The sequence below is a fragment of the Ambystoma mexicanum genome, chromosome 6p (genome assembly GCF_040938575.1).
Source record: "Ambystoma mexicanum isolate Mex_15411 chromosome 6p, UKY_AmexF1_1, whole genome shotgun sequence".
Lineage (NCBI taxonomy): Eukaryota > Metazoa > Chordata > Amphibia > Caudata > Ambystomatidae > Ambystoma > Ambystoma mexicanum.
The window spans coordinates 32,913,973-32,925,419 of record NC_090935.1 but is presented as its reverse complement, the minus strand read 5'-3'; the positions used below and the strand labels follow the sequence as shown (position 1 = coordinate 32,925,419).

General features: G+C 47.0%; 1 non-coding gene across 1 annotated transcript; it reads left to right on the top strand.

Annotated features, from left to right (window-relative positions):
* Positions 1–287: 287 nt before the first annotated feature.
* Positions 288–394, top strand: LOC138512322 (U6 spliceosomal RNA). Its single transcript, XR_011281169.1, has one exon. It is a non-coding gene; the product is annotated as a U6 spliceosomal RNA (small nuclear RNA).
* The last annotated feature ends 11,053 nt before the right edge of the window (positions 395–11,447 follow it).

Sequence of the window (11,447 nt, the reverse complement as noted above, 5' to 3'; positions counted from 1 at the left end):
GCACCCGGCACCCAGCACCCAGGCATTATGACGGGAGGTGCCATTTTGCATGCAGCCTGGACCATGATCCTTTCTTCCTGCATTGCAATAGCCAAGCACACGGAACCTTTCCTTTTGGGCCAAACCAGCAGCGAACAAGCTTGGGTCATTGGTCTTTGGCTCTTGGTTTCATCCCGGCCCCAGAACCAAACAGTTTCTTGCCAAAGTTAGAGCATAACAAGTCAACCTAGGTCAAAAGGCAGCCGATGCGGTGGCTTTTATACACTGGCCAGTTCAGCCCCAAGTGTGTGCTCGCTTCGGCAGCACATATACTAAAATTGGAACGATACAGAGAAGATTAGCATGGCCCCTGCGCAAGGATGACACGCAAATTCGTGAAGCGTTCCATATTTTTAGACACGTGCGTGCCAGGACAGAAATACCTTTTATTGACAGAATAAAAGGGGCCCCGCTCCCGTGCTCGTCTTGTGCTTGCTTGCTGCCGCGAAGCCCTTCCCGTTTCTCTTTATCTCTCTGTGCTGCACCAAGAGCGGCTGCCTTATCCTCTGCTGGCTGCTCATTTCTATATAGCGCTGCCTTCTGACCCACCTCTAGGGGCTAATGGCAAAGAGCGCACACCCCGTCAAGCTTCACTGCTTCTAGGCCCTACTCTTCATTAGAGCTGGCTGCCTCTAGGTGTGTGATCTCTTTACCGACTTGTGCATTCTTTGCTCAGTGTCATTCACCAACTGCTCTTTTAAAGCAAGCGAGTGGCAGGGTTTGAAAGGCAGCAGATAGCACGAGAGAGAGAGTGTGCGTGTGTGTGCGTGTGTCTGTGTGTATGCAAATCATCAGTCAGCTAGGGCCTGCTGGGAGCCCATTCCGCCAGGCCCACCGGCTTTTGGACAGCTCCCAGATGGTTGGAGAAGGACCAGGCTGGGTTAGGCCAGAAAGCAGAGGCTGAGCCGTTCCCTGGTGCGCTTTCTGGAAATGTCTCCCTCAGTTGCTGAGGTCCTGACAAATCCTACCCTCAGCATTCACAGAGAGGTATCTGGCTGATCAAGGCGGGCGGGGCGAAGCAAGGCAGGGTGGGGCAGGACAGGACAGGGCATCTAGCTGTCGATGTGGATGTGTATTTCAGAGGCGTGGTTGCCTCTTTTGGCTTTCAGTGCCCTTCAGCATTGCGTTGCTCTAATGGATCAAGGGAGAATGACTTACTTTCCTCTGCAGATTGGGATTGGTCAGGGGTGGAGCTGCCCTGCAGTACGTACTAGAACGTAGCTTTTCATCTCCGATGGGCAACTCTTTTATCAAACCACTCAGCATGTATAGACTACCACAGGAACCTTTGCATTGGTCTGCACATGGACCAGTTCATCTCCAACCGTACCCAATGGGAAACTCTGTTATCATTCTTCTCAGCATTTATAGACTACCACAGGAACCTGTGCATAGCTCTACACATTGGCCCACCCACCTCCCACCTAGAACCATGCCCAATGGGTGACCCCACCATCATTCTACACAACACATAAAGACTACCACAGGAACCTTTGCATAGGTCTACACATGGACCCGTTCATCTCCAACCGTGCCCAACGGGCAACTCTGTTATCAATCTACTCAGCATTTATAGACTACCACAGGAACCTGTGCATAGATCTATACATTGGGCCACCCACCTCCCACCTAGAACCGTGCCCAATGGCGACTCCACCATCATTCTGCACAACACATAAAGACTACCACAGGAACCTTTGTATAGGTCTACGCATGGGCCCACCCACCTCCCACCTAGAACCGTGCCCAATGGCGACTCCACCATCATTCTACACAACACATAAAGACTACCACAGGAACCTTTGTATAGGTCTACGCATGGGCCCACCCACCTCCCACCTACAACCGTGCCCAATGGCGACTCCACCATCATTCTACACAACACATAAAGACTTACTCAGGAACCTTTGTATAGGTCTACGCATGGGCCCACCCACCTCCCACCTAGAACCGTGCCCAATGGCGACTCCACCATCATCCTACACAACACATAAAGACTACCACAGGAACCTTTGTATAGGTCTACGGATGGGCCCTCCCACCTAGAACCGTGCCCAATGGCGACTCCACCATCATTCTACACAACACATAAAGACTACCACAGGAACCTTTGTATAGGTCTACGCATGGGCCCACCCACCTCCCACCTAGAACCGTGCCCAATGGTGACTCCACCATCATTCTACACAACACATAAAGACTACCACAGGAACCTTTGTATAGGTCTACGCATGGGCCCACCCACCTCCCACCTAGAACCGTGCCCAATGGCGACTCCACCATCATTCTACACAACACATAAAGACTACCACAGGAACCTTTGTATAGGTCTACGCATTGGTCCTCCCACCTCCCACCTAGAACCGTGCCCAATGGCGACTCCACCATCATTCTACACAACACATAAAGACTACCACAGGAACCTTTGTATAGGTCTACGCATGGGCCCACCCACCTCCCACCTAGAACCGTGTCCAATAGCGACTCCACCATCATTCTACACAACACATAAAGACTACCACAGGAACCTTTGTATAGGTCTACGCATTGGTCCACCCACCTCCCACCTAGAACCGTGCCCAATGGCGACTCCACCATCATTCTACACAACACATAAAGACTACCACAGGAACCGTTGCATGGGTCTATGCATGAGCATAAAGGAAACTGCAGCATGCTGGAAAATATAACGTGTTCCTGGACAGAGGGGTCCCATAGAGCCAGGAGGAGACAGTCTCTTATTAGAGAGAAGCCAGTACGTAAACCATTGAGCATTAATCAAAACCAGGACAGTGTGTGCAGGGAGCGGCCCACAGTAGACAGTAGCGGGGGGTCATTGATATGCTGCTGTGATATGTAGTGGAACAATGTGATTTTATGGTGATACAAAGCATTTATACTGCACCAAGGCGCCACTGTAGTAGTCTCAGCAGCAGTTGGCATATTGTTGACCCACCAGAGATAACCAGACTTCAGTTTGTGGTGTAATCGATGCAGGTTATAGGGAGAGGGGTGGTGTTTGTGTTAATATGGGTGCATGTGGGGGGGTAATAGTGTGGAGACAGGATTCAAGCAGAGGAGAAGCAGGTAAAATGGAGAGAGGTGATGTGTGTGGTAATATGGGTGCATGTGGGGGCAATAGTGTGGAGACAGGATTCAAACAGAGCATGTGCAGGTTACATGGAGAGAGAAGATTTGTGTGGTAATATGGGTGCATGTGGGGTGCAATAGTGTGGAGTCAGGATTCAAGCAGAGGAGGTGCAGGTTAAATGGAGAGAGATGATGTGTGTGGTAATATGGGTGCACGTGGGGGGCAACAGTGTGGAGTCAGGATTCAAGCAGAGGAGGTGCAGGTTAAATGGAAAGAGATGATGTTTGTGTAATATCGGTGCATGTGGGGGGGCAACAGTGTGGAGTCAGGATTCAAGCAGAGGAGGTGCAGGTTAAATGGAGAGAGATGATGTGTGTGGTAATATGGGTGCATGTGGGGGCATTAGTGTGGAGTCAGGATTCAAGCAGAGGAGGTGCAGGTTAAATGGAGAGAGATGATGTGTGTGGTAATATGGGTGCATGTGGGGGGCAATAGTGTGGAGTCAGGATTCAAGCAGAGGAGGTGCAGGTTAAATGGAGAGAGATGACATTTGTGGTAATATGGGTGCATGTGGGGTGTAGTTGTGAGAAGCCATGTTTCAAGCATAGGAGATGCAGGTTACATTTTGTATTTGTATTTTATTTGGTTTTAAATAGCACCTTAAACCAAAGCGCTGAACATAAGAACAAGCATGGTACAATAAAGATGAAATTGACATTTAAAACACAGCATGTATCTGTGATTGTAGTAACCTTCATAAACCAGTCGAGAGGAGGTAGGATCGCAGAGAGACCCGAAAAGATAGGTAGACAGTGAAGGAATGAAGAGAGAGTGGGAGAGCATTCCAGTGCAAGGGTACTAGGAGAGAGAAAGAGCAAAATCGAGATTGAGCACAGAGGGGGGTGAGGAACTATGAGAAGAGGATGAAAAGCAGAACGAAGTGGATGAGAGGGAGAATAGAATGCAATAAGCGAAGAAAGAGCGGGAGGAGCCGAGACCATGGAAAGACTTAAAAACTAGACATAGAATATTACATTTTAAACAGTGATGGAAAGAGAGCCATCCTAGATCAGTGAAAGAAGATGAAATAGAATCACGAGGAGCAAGCAAACATAGAACACAAATATAAGCATGAAATACACATTTCAATGAAGCTAAACGGGATAGAGGAAGTCCAAAGAGTGCAGAAGAACAGTAGAAAAGCTGCGAGAAGATTGGGGCAGACGCCAATAGTTGAGTGGCTTTAAAAGTCTTGAAAGGACAAGCTTTTTTGAATATTGTACAGATGAAATGGACAGGAATGGGCAGATAAGGAAATATTAAAAGATTTCAACCGGCTGCCTAATTTATTCAGTCTTTCCTGGGAACCGGCGAGGAGTAGCTCTGTCTTGTCATCATTAAGACAAAGACCGATAATTAGATAGATTTTGTTGAGCAGTATCGAGTCAGTGTCATAGTCTCCAGTGATCGGGATGAGGATTTGGGCGTCATCTGCATAGTTAGTGTTGGTGACACCCAAATTATCGAGATTGTCAAAAAGGAGATTAGTAAAGATATTTTAAAGCATTAGGGAGACGCAGGAGCGCTGGGGTACTCTGCAGGTGACCGGTGCAGGCTGCTTTGATGCGGTCGTTGCGGATACCCACATAGTTCTGTTGTCCAGGAAGGATTGCATCCATGAGGTGGCTTTAGAAGAGAAATGGGCTGCTGTCGTGAGGTCATTGCAGAGGACTTTATGATTGACTAAATCAAAGGCGGCGGATAGGTCTAGTAGAAGAAGAAGGGCTAAGTTGCCTTAATCTTTTAGGTCGTCCATCTGAGTTTTTAAATCTATCAAGGCTTATTCAGTGGCATGTTTAGGTCTGAAGCCTGATTGTCCCAGGCCCAGGAGATTATTAGATTCAATATGAGCCTGTATTTGTAGGTATGCTGCCCTAGCTAAAATGTTCAGTAGGAAGGGTACTGTGGTAATTGGTCTGTAAATGGTAGGAGTGTTGGGATCAAGGCTCGGTTTTTTTAATAGAGGAAGGACCCAAGCATCTTTCAGGTTGGTAGGGACAGTGCTAGTTTCGAAGGATGTGTTTCTTAAAGTGCTGATGAAAGGCGTGAGATCCCTAGCCGCCTCTTTGATGATAGTTGCAGGGCAGATGTCCCCTTTGCATCTTGACGGTTTGAGGCTAGTTATTATGCCCTCTACTTCATGGATGATGACAGGGGCACATTTAAAAAGGTTACATGGTTTTGAGGTGGGAGCCTGGCACTCCTGTGGAGGTAGGTCAGGTGTTAGACTTTTTTTGTTTCACTTTTCGCTTGTGGATGCGCTATTTTGTCAAGCTGTGCTTTTTGTATGTCCGTGCACCAGGTCATGTCTTTAGTGCAGGTTTCTAAAGGTGGTATAGGGGATTCTAAGTCTCTGAGGATGATGAATAACTCTTTCATACGTGAATTTTCTTTATTAATTCTGTCATTGTAGGTGTCACTTTGTGTCTGTAGAATAGCAGTTTTGTAACTGTTGGAAGTGTTTAAGAATTTTTATTTGTTTGGTACTGTGGGCTGTTTTTTCCTTATAGTTTCAGTACGTCTTGTTTCATTACATGGGGCTTTAAGGTTTGGGGTAAACCAGGAGTTTAGGTGAGCGCTTGACTTTGGTTTGCGTATTTTTAGAGGCGCTATTTTATCGTAAAGTTTGGTTGTTAGGGCCAACTAATGCCGAAGGGTCTGTGTTGATGTTAGAGTGATTGATAATAGATTGTAGTAGGAGTAGTCATTTCTCTACCCTAATATTGCAGTTGTTTCTGGTGAGTGCTGACAGTGTCGATGAGTTGCCGGGATTAGGTCGGGAACTGTCCTGTAAGGTGAAGAATATGATATGGTGGTCAGACCAGGCGTAAGGTACATTAGATAATATATTGGTGTTGCAGTTGAGGTCTGCAATCCAGTCTAGGGTTCTCCCTTTGCTATGCATATGCATGTTGATGCATATAGAGAAACCTAATTATGTGATTGCGTTGGCGAGGGCTAGAGCATTGTCATCATTCGTATCGAGGAGGCCTAGATTGAGTAGTGTGATATCTTCCTCGAAGGTTGTAATTGGGCCTGGGGGTGTATACGTGAGCTGGATAGTTATTGTCCGTGATGCCGTGAGTGGTAATTTGACTGACAGGAGTACTCCAGAAGGGAATGGTTGATTAGGGAGGACTCTTAGGCCTAGCTTAGTTTTGGAAATAAAGGCGACTCTGCCACCTCTAGAGGTTTCACTGTCTAGCCTAAGGATGGTGTAGATGTCCGGTATTGCTAGAGTGAGTGTTGGACCTTCTGTGGCTTGAAGCCACATCTCAGTTATGGCTAAGAAGTCAAGTTTATTTAAGACTATGAGGTCTGCAATGTCTAGTGAATGGCTGTCAGGGATCCTGCGTTTATGAGCGCTCCCTTGATAAGTGGAGTGTTGCCATCAGGCATACTTTTTGGTAATGTAGTGACTGCCGGTAGGGTAGGATTACTTTTTAATTTACCATTGTCTAACTTCACCCTGTTTCTCCTCGTGGACAATGTCAGGATCCTAGTTTTGATTCTGCTGTTAGTTAGTAGTTGTTGAGCATTTTTGAATCTGGATCCTAGCCTCAGGTTTGTAGTATGTGTAGGGCAAGATTGGTTGGGTGTAGGTCGGGCGACATATAACTGGATCCATTGGAGTGGAGTGAGCCTACAGATGATACTTGCTATTGACCTTGTGGCCGTTTTGAATTTGGCTGGCTCTGATTAGCAGGTGGAAAGAATTTAGTCAATATTACAGTATTATAAGGTGGTAGTGTTGGACATGGTAAGAGAAATGCAGGGTTTGCAGGGCCTGAGGGAGGGGGCATTGGCCGCCTGTTGGGTGACATGTCTCTCAGGGTCGGTGTTAGCAACTACGGCATATGGTGACATCGTGAGCAGAAGGAGAGAAACTGAGTGCGAGCAATGTGCATGAAGTTGTAGTAGTATGCAAGTGCATGACTTATCAGTCAGGCCTGTGCTGATGTGATTGTATGCTAGGACGCTGAATCAGTTACCCGAGACAGTGGCTTGAGGTCTGCTCAACTAAAAGGTGCTAATGTTGATAGATGGATATTCTGAGTAGAGAAACAATAGGCTTGCTAGAGCCTTGGGCTATGGCATGCATTTAGAAATCTCTGACGTTAGGACACAGCCCTTGCAGAGTACAATTGAGCAACTTCTAATTCAGGAGCTAAGAGAGGCAGGATCACATTTGCAGGGAAAGAAAGCGAGCAACAGGCAGTATAACCTAGTGCAATCTGGCACAGGGAAAGAAATAACACAATTGCAAAATGAAGGCGAGCAACAGGCAATAAAGCCTAGAGAGATCTGGTGCAGAGAAAGCAATAACACAATTGCAAGGGAAGGCGAGCAATGGGCAATATAACCTAGCATGTTTTGGAACAGCGTATGTAATATTACATTTCCAGGAAAAGATGGCGTACAAACAGACAATGTAGCCTAGCGCTATTTGGAACAGCGTATGCAATATTACATTTGCAGGAAAAGATAGCGAGCAAACAGGCAATGTAGCCTAGCACGATCAGGAGCAGAGTAAGCAATATTACATTTGTGAGAAAGGTGGCGGGTAGTTTCATAGTTGTACAATCAGTGACATGACAGTTTCCTATCTTGTGTGAGACAGTGAGTAAGGAGAGTCTATCATATACAAGGACGGTGTTGAGAAGTAGACAGTTGAAGATTTAGTATAGGGATTAAGAAGATGAGCGTTACAGGGACTGTATGGAGTCATCAGGGAATCACTGGCAGTAATAACAGTATAGTGTTCGTTCAGATGATTTGCGAGAAGATCGTATATGGCTTACCCTTCTGGGTCATGTCCTTCGGTTAGGCGGAAGTAAGATCGCATATTTGAGATGCTGCAGAGATGATGTTTCTGGCCTTTGGAATGGCAGCAGTACAGGAGACAGCAGGCAGTGCAGCCTTGATGCTCATTGATGATACTCGTACTGGAGATTGCATTTCGTTCCGTCATTGATACACTAGTACGGCAGAGGGGAACTGGGGCAATAGTTACGTGCGAGGGGGCAGAAAGTCTTGCCCATGGCTCGGGCAGCCCGTACAGGCTCAGACTGGGCTTAAGATAAGCAGGCCTTTAGACAATCGTCCGGCCTGTCGGTCAATCCAATTGGCCTTAGTAGCGTAGAGCGGCCAATCAGCTGGTGTGAGGGATAATTCAAAGTAACTTCTTGAAATGCGTGAAAATGCGTGAAAACAGCAGCAGCCATTCTCGAATGGTGCAAGGATCAGCTAAAAGCAATATTAGCAATCACCATGAAAGTTACAGGCTGTGGCAGCAGAGAGGTAATGCCCAGCACAGATGAATATTTAGTGAGGGAAAACGGACTGAAGTCGGGAGAGGCTTAGTCGCCCCCAGGTCTCACCAGCATTGTGGTATGGATCAGCTGGATCCGCTGGGTGCTTGTTTCTCCTGAAGCCCATGCGTTTGCCCTGGTAGAGAGGGCTCCTGCCCTCTCTTCATGGTTGAGGTGGCAGAGGGGCTGCACCTTCCTGCAGCAACTTCAGAGCAAGGGATTGGGCACCCTGCATTCTTTGAAATGATTGATGACTATACTGGCATTGGTCAGAAGGTAATATCTTAATATTGGCACTTGCTGTTTCCCATGAATAGTGAACCCTCATTGACATAGCACAAAAGGCCAGTAACCTGAGATGCAAGGTCAACTTCTGCTGTTTGTATGGATACCTGATCTTGGGAAATTTGGAATACCAGCAAACCCAATCTGGGAATGTGAATTATTATAGGGTCCTGGGCCTCAGGATCGGGTAACCACCTTGAGATCCAGGCAGACATACCCCCAATTGAAAGGAATAGGGGTTAAGCGGAATTCGGAGGACAAATCACGAGGTAGGTATGTGCATACCTAACAGTCTGAAATGTTAAAAATGCAGGATTACTGATGGGTAAGGTGAAGGTAAGTGTTCTCACTGTGAACTCAAGCAGAGCAGATGGACCATCAGTTTCATGACAGGTAGTTCTAAAAGCAGCAACCATAGTGAATTCCAGACAAATCAGTGAGCTAACAACAAAGTTTGTATAAGGGGGGAGTTGAATTCCATGAATTTGGGGAAGGCGTGTTCACATGGTGCAATCCACCAAGTCTTTTCAGCTCAGGGCACAAATGTCTGTGGTACCAAGACTAGACAAAATGTCAGTGTTCCGAAGGGTTCAGCCAGGACTAGTCGCAAGGCTGCATTGGTCAAATGTTCAAACAGATCCAAATGTTTGTGACCATATATGAGCACCTGATACTCAAGCAAAAGCGAAATTTCAAAAGGGAGAAGGGGTGTGGGCTGGGATTGAAAATGTAAATCAGATAGAAGTTTGCAATCTATCAAAGGCGTCAGAATACCTATGGAGTCGCGGATTCATTTATTCAATTCATATATTGCCAAGGGTCCCTCAGCTAACATATCAAAGGGTGACTCTCTGTCCTCTGGTGAAATGCTTTGTAGATTCTCAGCGCTAGGAAATACGTCATCCATGTCGCATAGAATTCCTACTTCTGCGCTCTCGTAGACAGATGAGTCTTTGAATTGCATGGCTTCAGCAGGAGTGTTGCCATTAGGAGTACTGATCTGTATCTCTTTGTCAATATTAGGAAGGTCTTCGTCGGCCTTATTCAAAAGTACATTGATAACAGGGGATGTAGGCATTTTAATACTGTCAGCATTATTTACACAGTTTGGGTTAACAATATTACAGTCCACCTGAATTTTTGGATAAGCAGTATTGCCCGGGCAATTTGTTACGTCAACATTCAGAATGGTTATAGCAGCTGGCTCCATTAGGTGACCGCTGCGAAGCCCGGAAGCCATTTAAAGCCGGGACCGTAACGTAATGCTTCAATACACAACGGATTTAGTCATTTATATTATTAAGGTCTGTGGCCTACTGTTATGTTGGTAAATGAAGAAGTTGCCACTCACCCACTACCCTAACAGCCCAACAGCCAGTCACTTCGCAATCCCTTATTTGAATGCTAAGTCGCAGGTTGTGATGTGAAAAAAGAGGTCATGTTGGTGGGCAGGTGGGCGGGTAAAGTGGGTGGATCCTCACTAAACAGGAAAAGAGAGAAGAAAGCTGCAGTGAGTACCTAAAGGTACGGGTGCACTTGTCACAAACACAAACACTGTAAGCAATATAGAAGTCCTTTTCAGCTAGAATGCATGTCCTTTTCCCCACCAGCAACAAAAGTCTGGGTTGCCAGGGTACGCCGCTTCCTCTTAGCGACTAGTGCGGCAGTAGAGAACTTGTTGTATATTCCAATGGCCAGTATCTGGGGAGCGTAGGAGCGTGCAGCCCAACAGCCAGTCACTTGGCAATTCACTTCGCAATGCGCGTGCAATGCGCGTGCACACCTTATTTGAATGCTAAGTCACAGGTTGTGATGCGAAAAAAGACGGCGTGTTGGTGGGCAGGTGGGCGGGTAAAGTGGATGGATCCTCACAGCAGCAAAAGTCTGTGTTGTGAGGGTACGCCGCTTCCTCTTAGCGACTAGTGCGGCAGTAGAGAACTTGGTGTATATTCCAATAGCCAGTATCTGAGGAGTGTAGCAGCGTGCAGCCCAACAGCCAGTCACTTGGCAATTCACTTCGCAATATACTTAAAGTTTAAAACTCCAAATATCCGTAATACCAGAGCTAAAACGCATGGTGGCTATCAGTACAAAGAGAATAACCAAGAGATGATAACAACAGGGTCCAAACCCAGCAGGTTCCTGCTGTCAGTTGATTGAGCATTCCATTTCTGCAAGTGCACCGTCATAACTGGCAGCTTCATCGCTGTCCAGGTCAGGTCCAGCAGTGCACCAGTGTGCTGGTGGGCACCCATCTCAGGATCACTGACCCTGTGGGACCACAGTGTGTACTTTCTCAGGCATGTGTGGTGAGGTCCAGTGAAGTCAGCCGCTTGAAGTGGTACGCTAGGAGGGGGACCTGGATTGGAGCAGTCCCCTCTGGAGCTTTGGCTGCCTGATGAAGGAGCCTGAACAGCATGTCCTGCAGAGACCCCACAATTATGAATAAAAAGTGGATTTGGTGGTCATTGTTCAGCCCTTGTACATACAGATGCACTTGGAGTAGTGGAATCCAGTTCCGTCACTACTCCTGGATGGCCTACAATATCCTGCACTGGCAGGACTGCGGCGGATGCTGGACCGCTCACAGAGGCGATAGCGGGTGCAGAAGGGTTACCTCTCGTTAGCTGGAAATCAGGCAAAGTGGAGACAGAGCTGTT